The sequence below is a fragment of the Mustela nivalis genome (genome assembly GCF_964662115.1).
Source record: "Mustela nivalis genome assembly, chromosome: 4".
Classification (NCBI taxonomy): domain Eukaryota; kingdom Metazoa; phylum Chordata; class Mammalia; order Carnivora; family Mustelidae; genus Mustela; species Mustela nivalis.
Genome location: NC_139023.1, coordinates 75,317,486 through 75,327,425, shown reverse-complemented (window position 1 = coordinate 75,327,425; position 9,940 = coordinate 75,317,486).

Below are 9,940 nucleotides of genomic sequence, written 5' to 3'. Positions count from 1 at the left end.
TGTGAAAGTCAAATGTATTCGGAATAGCCAGGGTTGAGCAACAATCCAGCTGTTGATTCAGCAGAAGATCCACGCAATGTGCTGCGTAGTAAGTAGCTATAGATATTCACTCATTTTACCGTAAGTAATCATTCCCCTAGATAATGCACTAGAAACTAGCAAGGATGAAATATAATTTTGTTTATTCTTTTGTTTTCATTTTTCCTCATTACAATGTATATTAACGGAACACTACTCCAGGCTCCAGGCTTAAGTAGTAAATAGTCAAATATTAAATATTATGTATTAATCATTTATCAGTACTTCAAGAATGGTAATATGTAATGGGGTATTTGTTGAACACTAGAATTTAAAGTTCTATATTAATATAGGCCCATACCTTTGAAGAGGTCCTGGTGTATAGGTAAATATAAACAAGTAATAATATAGAAACTGCAATACAATGTGTTAGATATAAATATACCACTTTTAAAAGCAAGTAGGAAGGAACAAATCAGAAAGCATTGTAAAGTATTGCTTGAAATAAATATAATAAAATTAACATTTGAATAACAAAGTAGAAGATTGTAAGAACTAGAAATGATAAAGGCATTAAAATATGGTGTATTGTGGGAGTTTAGTAAGTCATCTAGCTCAACTAATAATTGCATATGTGAATGTATGAACATTATCTTATATCATATGTTACAGATTATTAATTATTTTACATTAGGGAGTATGAAATATTGCACTTAAACTCCTGTAAAACCTTTCCAAAATGATGCTGATTTTTAATCAATTTTTTAAGGAATTTTTTTCATGTGTCAGGTGCTGTCCAGAACACTTTACAAATAATAATCCTCAACAATATTATCCCCATTTTACGGAGGAGAAAACTGGGACCAGAGCATGTAAATAATGTGCCCAAAGTCAGCCAAGCAGTAAACTGGAAATCTAATCCTGAATATGTACTTTTAATTCAATTAGTGATTTTGTCTTTTCTTGTGATCAGACACATTTATCTTTATCATATATTTTCTATTCTCTAATTTTGCACATAAATATGCTTGTATAGTCTTTATACATTTAGATATTGGTAATATATATTGCCATCATCTTCAAACACAGTTATGCATCCAAAGAGCAATTCAAATCCATGTAATTCCGAATAAGCCTACTTTTGCAAGCCTTCATTTTCCAAAATGAAACATTGAATGCAGACTAAATTTGTGCATCAGACAAGCACATACAGCATTTTGAAGACTACAAAACAGTTTAATAACCAATTCATATACTGAACTTTCCAAAAGGTAGAGCTGTAATTTAATTTCATTCATAGCTGTCAAGTACCAAAGGCCACAAATAAAATAATAAATTCAAAAGAATATTAAAAATCAGACCTCAGAGTACCAGGCAGATGTTTGCAAGATTAATAACAAGTTATTAAATTTATGTGGAATGGCATGTAATGGCACAATAGAAAAGCAATGGTTCTAAATATAACAGTATTTGATTAGTATTCATTAATGAACCATTTTGTGGGCATTTTGATATAAGTAATTGAGCTCATAATCTTTATTCTAATGCTTTTGATTTCTTTTTTCAGTATTTGAATTTTTCTGACTTCCTTTTTTTCCTGTTGTACATTACTGCTTTCTCTTGTTTTCTCTTTTTTCTTTCCTTGATCCTTATTATGAATGCATTCATTACTTTTTTGTCCCTTGTAAAAATCTAATTCAACCAAATTCATATACCATAAATATACTCATAATGTCATTTACAACCTGTTATAAATTTTAATGTGTCCCAGTTCTTACTTTCCTTTGCACAGGGTAAGGATAGAACATCTTCCTTTATGTTCATGTTCTCCTTTCCACATTCAGAAACTAACAGTGCTATGGAGAAATCACACTCATTTTTAACTGAGCATGCACACTTCCAGGTACAATCAGTGTCTATGATGACAGACCTTTTAAACCATTTCTGTAGAAACTTTTCAACTGTTCCTGAAATCATATATTTTTGTTATCTGTGCTATGTTTTTTTTCTCATTTGTATGGACAACAAAAACGTCATATGATATTTTTATTAATTAATAGATCAGAAGACAGAAAGTATGGCATCAGATTCTAAAAATATCCAGAGTATTACCAGAAAGTAGCATCAGATTTGGAATATTGTGTCAAAACATAGCACTTTTTAAATTTACAACTTTTAAGCACAAGGTCTTGAACTTTCTATAATAAGTTCTGTCACTTTGCCAACAAAAGGACCAGAATAGATGGGATATTGTTAAAGGTTAATGTTTGCATGCCACACAGGTTACAAATAAATGTTTAATTTCTTTGGGAATCCCAACTTTCATTGCTATAAATAATTAATTGCAAGCAGTAGATGATAGTTGTTAAAGGTCATAATGAAAACAGGGTTTTAGCCATCCTGTTGGTAGAATTGTACAAAGGACTTAGAAATAGAGAATCTACCCATGTGTCAGTTCTATCCCAACAATTAAACCAAAGAAGGGTGAGGAAAGATTGATTTTTGTTCGTTCTTTGTTGATGTGATGAGAGCCCAGAAGACACTTCATAAGGAGATTCCTTATTTTTTTCTTTTCAATGTTTGTAGCTTTTGTTCAATGACTACTTGTATTGTGTGTTCATTATTCCTTTTGCCCCTTACTTTTGAAGTACCATTCCCACATCCATGGGGTTTTTGTTGGCCCATAAGCTTAAGTACTTCATTGTTACTCTTCTCCCAAACTCTACCCTACTTCCCCACTCCCCAGAAATTAATTTGACATTAAAATGTCCATTTTAAGTGAGGATTACAATAATTTTTTTGTTTATTTACTCTTTGCAACTAAACCATAGAAAGATGTAAATTGTTATTGCATTGTGGAATAAAATTACTTATTTTGTTGTCAAAGTCAATGGGGAGATAGGAATTTATAATTTTAAGCAGACCATGAAAGGCTTAACTGGGAAGGTTAAGGAACTGTTTAGATTAGGAAAGGTTAATTTAAGGAACTGTTTAGATTAGGAAAGACAAGTTAGTACAGTTATAGCTGAAATCTCACAAATACCAACATGTAGATATGATTGACAATTATTTCTCATTTGTGAGTTTCAAACTGTTGTCCTAATTATAGATTTTGTACTTAAGCAGTGGAATTTTAAGGAAAGAAGTTTTTGTATCTATCATACATACACTTACATTTTTCTAGGAAAATTTAAAATTACAGTGATTTTTTTACTACAGTAACTTCTTACTAGTAGTCTCTTCCCTCTTTCTAGGTAAGTCACTTAACATGTAAATGTCTCTTATTTATCTCTAAATATCTCCAATTCTAATATGTATAATGTAGCTGTCTGTAATTTTATTCTCCCTCTCATGGGTAAATATGTTATCATCAACATTTGCTGATTAACCAGCGTATTATAGTAATTATTTTTCTTTATGTTTTTTCTTTTTAAGTTTATTTTCAATTGTTTCTTGCTTAGTTAGTGCTTTCTCTTTAGGTTTTTTTTGTTTTTGTTTTTGTTCTTTTTTTTATAAACATATATTTTTATCCCCAGGGGTACAGGTCTGTGAATCACCAGGTTCACACACTTCACAGCACTCACCAAAGCACATACCCTCCCCAATGTCCGTAATCCCACCCCGTTCTCCCAAACCCCTAACCTAAATTACACAGACACCTTTCTCTCAATCATGATCCAGGTATAGTGAGCTCATTTATATATTACTATAGGAAAACAGATTTATTTAGCAATCACTCTTCAGTGAATCGAGTGTGCCTGTCTAGTTTCGGAGATACTTTTCCTAGTCGGTTCAAGCTTATTCCAACCACTTTTGCATCTATCATTGCTGATAAGAATTCTGTTATTTTTTGCCTTTTCTTTCTAAGGAATCTTTTCTTCATTCCCATTGTTTAATGTATTTTATCTTTGAGTTTTTGACTTGGGTGACTAGTATGTGTTAGAGAAAATATATCACTCTATATATGTTATATAGACATATAAATTTCGAGAGGGACCTTTATTCAGTTTGAGAACCATGCTTTTCTTCAAACCTGGAAACTCTTAGCCATTAGTCCTTTATATATTGATTCCCTCAACTCTCTATTTTTTCCTTTCAAGAGGCATAAACTTGGATATTCGTTTTTCCTCTTTTTTTTTTTTTATAAAAATCTATCAGATATCTCTCTGTGCTCTATTATAAAGTATTTCCTTTAAATTTGTTTTCCCGGGGCACCTGAGTGGCACAGTGGGCTGGGCTGCTGCCTTCAGCTCAGGTCATGATCTTGGGGTCTTGGGATCGAATCCCGCATGGGACTGTCTGCTCGGCGGGGAGCCTACTTCCCTCTCTCTTGCTCTGCCTACTTGTGATATCTCTCTGTCAAATAAACAAATAAAATCTTAAAATAAATAAATAAATGAATGAATTTGTTTTCCCATCCAACAATTTTCTCTTCTATCATTCTTACTGTATAACATATTTATTATTAATTTCAATGACTATAATTTTTATTTGTAAACTGGTGAATATTTTATTCCCCATGGAGAATTATATTTTAAAATGTTTTATTGAAAGCATACATGAATATAGAAAAGTATACTCATGACAGTTGAGTAGCTTGATGACTTTTTAAAACATACTCTCAAGACAAACATTTCAGATAACTAGAAGGCTTCAATTTTACAATTTTGGCTATGTGTGTATCTGTGTGTGTGTTTATGCTTTCTGATGCCTGAGAATTCCCATTTCTTGTTCCCAAGCTTTATTATTATTTTTTAATATAACAGTCTATTCAGTATTTCTCTCTCTCTCTCTCTGTATGTATATGTGTGTGTAAGAATAAGGCTCATTACCACCACTGTCTAGTCCACTACGTTGGCCAAATAACCCTTGTGCTTGTACACGCTTGAGCTTTTTTTTTTTTTTTTTTTTTTTTTACCAACTGTAAGGAACCTGGGTCCAATTTCCAACTATACTTATCTGGATCTGGCTCAAAATATTTGCAAAAATTGCAGTTTTACTGTTACTGTAGTAAACTTACTTTCTTTCCTTCTTCTTTCTTCTTTTCTCCTCCCCCTCCTCCTCCTTCTACTTCTTCTTCATTTATTTGACAGAGAGAGGGAACACAAGCAGGATGAGAGAGGGAGAAGCTGGCCTCCTAAAGGGAGCCAGATATAGGGCTAGATCCAAGGACCCTGGGATCATGACCTGAGCCAAAGGCAGATGCTTAACGACTGAGACACCCAGGCGCCCCTGTAGTTAACTTTCCGATGAACCTTCAGAGCTTCCTGTTCCATTGATTTTGAAATCTCCTTCAACTTTGGGTGAGAGAGGCCCTTCAACAACACCATCCCTGTAGCCTTAGTCTCTTCTCAAGCATTTGTAGCCATGGGAGAAACAGGGGCCTTTGAACTCTTACCGCGTATGCCTTTTGGGTATGCCTTTTGGGTATACCTTTGGGTATATTGGGTATGTCTTCCAAAAGAGACAATATATAATTCCTCTTAAGTTTGTATAATATTGACACATTTGGTACAGAATAGATAAGACTGAAAAAGTTGCTGAATACAATCAGATTGTCTTATGTTGTTCTCTCCTATTCTACATGTATGCATCTTCAGTGAATTATCACTGATTCTCTTTCATTTCCTTTTCATTTTCAAAAATAATCTGAATATTGAACCCTGAAGACATTACTTCACAATTTTGCTTTAAATTCTACTTGTCATTATAAGTGAAAAATGGAACTATTGCCAAAATGAGGTAATTTCTCATATAAAGTTAATGTAATAGCTTAACTTAGCCTTAAAATTAATAAGCATAGTTTATATTTTGTTATATGTATTCTATTTCTCCTTTAGCACTCATTTTCTTTAAATATTACTTGAGTGAATTTCAGAACCATTAACTTGATAACACACTTCTGGTTCATCATAATTAAGACACCATTGGAAATGTTTTCCCACATTTTACCAACAGATTTTAATCTTTTTGTTTATTTCTAAAGTTTGAAAACATTAAATTATATTTTTTGGATTATAAAATAATATTGTAATGTTAAATAGCTGTTAGGTAAACATTAGTAAACCAATTATATAATTTATCAAAGTGGTTCTCAAATCTGGAGATACATTATAATTGCTTGAGTATCCTTTTAAATATATCAGTATCAGCACCATAGAACTTCTGGAAGTGAGGTCTATGTGCCAGTTTTTATGTTTTTAAAACTCTTCAGGTGATTCTAACAGTTAATTAAGAGTGAAAGCCACCCATTGACTATTACACTATTATACTATACTATTATTGTAGGAATCCTAAGAGATTCCTAAAAAGGAAATGTACACTAATGTCTTGGACATAGAGTACTACAAATTATTAGAAAGAAAACAGACGTATGAGGAAACACAATAAAGTATAAATATTTATCACGAACTCTAAGGAATCCTGCTTGAGCACTGGAAATTACAGAAAGATGTACAAGAGCCATAATTTTCAGGGAAAATTAATATCAGTTTAAGAAGTTCCACAACAGGGGCACCTGGGTGGCTCAGTAGGCTACAGCCTCTGCCTTCGGCTCAGGTCATGATCTCAGGGTCCGCTGCGCACTGGGCTCTCTGCTCAGCAGGGAGCCTGCTTCCTCCTCTCTCTCTCTCTGCCTGCCTTTCTGCCTACTTCTGATCTCCGTCTATCAAATAAATAAATAAAATCTTAAAAAAAAAATTAAAAAAAAGAATTTCCTCAACAGCTGATTATTACCGCTTTTAAAATGATTTGTGCATTTCCAACGAGTAAGTTTGTAGGCATATTCTTATTTGGGGAGATGATAGCTATAGTCAGGATTTTTAATGACACTGAGACAACAGTTTACCTATAAACTTATCAAAAACTTCAAGCAGGGGGCACCTGGGTGGCTCAGTGGGTTAAGCTGCTACCTTAGGCTCAGGTCATGATCTCGGGGTCTCGGGATCAAGTCCCGCATCGGGCTCTCTGTTCAGCAGGGAGCCTGCTTCCTCCTCTCTCTCTCTCTGCCTGCCTCTCTGCCTACTTGTGATCTCTCTCTGTCAAATAAATAAATAAAATCTTTAAAGAAAAAAAAAAAAGCAATGTTCTAACTCTTAGGTTTCTAATTCTGAGATAGAATATCTACTCATAGGTATTTATTAAAAAAAAAAAAAACAAAAAAAAAACATGGGCGCCTGGGTGGCTCAGTGGGTTAAGCCGCTGCCTTCGGCTCAGGTCATGATCTCAGGGTCCTGGGATCAAGTCCCACATCGGGCTCTCTGCTCAGCAGGGAATCGGCTTCCTCCTCTCTCTCTCTCTGCCTGCCTCTCTGCCTACTTGTGATTTCTCTGTCAAATAAATAAATTAAATCTTTAAAAAAAAAAAACTTCAAGCAGAGTCACAGTGTTTCTTGGCTTGATTTTTAGCATTTATTTAATCCTTCTTTAATTTTGATAAATATTTATTTTCATTATGATTCATAATGTTTTTTAAATGTTTACATATATAAAGCCTAGGCTACATGCCTCTAATTAAGTTAAACCATAAGCTATAGAATAGCGGACTTGATGGGCAATAAATAGTTTTAACTTTCGTCAATGTTCTCATAAAATTGATATTTAAAATGTTACTTTTAAATTATAAGTAAGCTTGATTATTTTTTAAGACTGTGCATTCTGATATTAATTAATTGACTGGAAAGAGGTAGTACTAAAATATTCTTTGTAGTTTTGGAATTGAGGCAAAGTGGAAAAAATTATATCTTCTAGATTGCAAACTTTTGCATTTCAACTCAAACGACATCTGTGTGAGATTACCCTAAATCAATTTAATTTTCTAAATCTCAGTTAGTACATATATGAAATTGAAAAATAATACTTTGTATCTCACTCAGTTTTTGTGGTTCTTGGTTTTTAATTTTCAAAATTTCTTTTATATGAGCAATTGTATTATCTGCAAATAATTACACCTGCATCTTTGTTCTGGTATTGATTTCATTCTCTATTTTTATTGGTTGTTGCACTGGTTCATCCATCTCCTGGCAATCTTGTTCTCTTTCTTCAAAATCCATTCTCCATTCAGTTATCTCTCACACGCATGTTAGCTACCATTCACGGAACCCACTACTCTGCCTTTCCTGGGGTGCCACAGTGGTCTCTTTGCAGTTCTTCACTATAGTTCTTGCATCCCTACAGTGTATTTTTCCCCACAAAGACTAAAGTTTTAATTTTTATATCAGTTGCTTTCTCAAAGTCATGTAATAAGTGTAATATTTATTAAAATGTCCTGTAATTTTATAGAAATTGTTTGTTTCCTCAAAACCTTGTAAAGACTTCTCAACATATTTAGAGTAAGTCCACATTTATGTGTGACTTGGCGATCCACCAAGATAGCCAACAAATCTCTACATTACCTGGTCATGACCTTTTCTCTATGTACTCTTCCTCTGGCTCATTCTGCTGCAGCCACTCTGATAGCCTTCTTTATTATTAAATATTCTCTCTTCCCTTTGCCTGTAATGTTTTACTCCAGATATTAAAGTGACTTGCTTTCTGCTTTTTCTCTTGACTTTTCTGAAATGTCACAGCCACAGAAATGGCTCCTTTCAACACCGATCTAAAATAACATCACCCTGTCTCTCTCTCTCTCTCTTTACTTACCTTTATTTTTTCCTTATAACACTTTTCACTGCTGGACATTATACCTTTTCTTATTCTGCCTCCAACATATAACTTCAATGAGGACAGGAATTTTTTTTTTTTTTAATGTTCACTCATGTATCCCCTGCAGTGCCTGAAACAGCATATGGTAGACACGTAGTAAATATTTGCTGAATGGATAAACTAATGCATAAATGAATTGATGGAAACTTACTGAACAACACTGAACAATACTAGTAATACCTCATGATTCAGTTATGTATTGCTGCATAACCAAAACCTAGTGGCTCAAAAAAAAAATCACAAATTGAGAATTTGGACAGGCCCCAGCAGGGTCAGCCCTGCTTCACCTGGTATCAGCTGAGATAGTTTGAAGTCTGGAGGCTAAAATAATTCAAAGGCTTACTCACATCTCTGGAGGTTGATGCCGACTCCAAGCTTGAATATCAGCTGGGATTGGGGCAGAACACCTACATGTAGCTATTTCATTGTGGCTATTTGGCTTCCTTACCCTATGATAAATGGATTCCAAATAAAATGATCACAATAGAAGAACGAGACAAGTAAAAGGCATACAGCTTTTTAGCATTTTGTCTCTCAGAAGTCAAGTAATGTCACTTCTGCCCCATTCTGTTCATCAAGAAGAGTAACTAAAGCTGGCCCATATTCAAAGGAGGGGGAAAATATTAAACTCTAATTTTTAATGCAACGAGTATCAGATACTTTGCTGACATATTTTAAAACTATTATAGAGTGCGTTGTTATTTTAGTCCCCATTTTAGTGGAATTGTCTCTAAAGCTTTCCTATTATATATATTTCTTACTCAACAATAGCAAAGAAAAGATAGGCCAGCTTATTACAAAAGAATTCATGAATATGAAAATTTTATATAAAAATGTAAGACTTGTGTGTATCATCAAAGAAAAATTACATCTAAATTACTATTGATGCAATGCATATTGTTAGTAAAAATAGTAAAATATTTTAAAATACAGTAACCCAAGCGACTTGTCTAATGAAATGTACTAAATATAATCTGTCCCTCTTGGTTTACTACTTGTATACATTCCCTTCTCTCCTATATGCGCTTCTCTTCATCTGCCATTTTTATTTTCAGTTTGACAGCATCTTATGTGTTTATTGCACATTATCAGAGCTAGGAATGTTTCAGGATTAGGAATGTTTTCAGTAATGGCAAAATTCGTACCTGGAAAAAATTATCAGGCTATTACTAGGTATTCTTTTCAAAAAGCGAACCTTCTGTCAGCAAAGTAAATTTGAA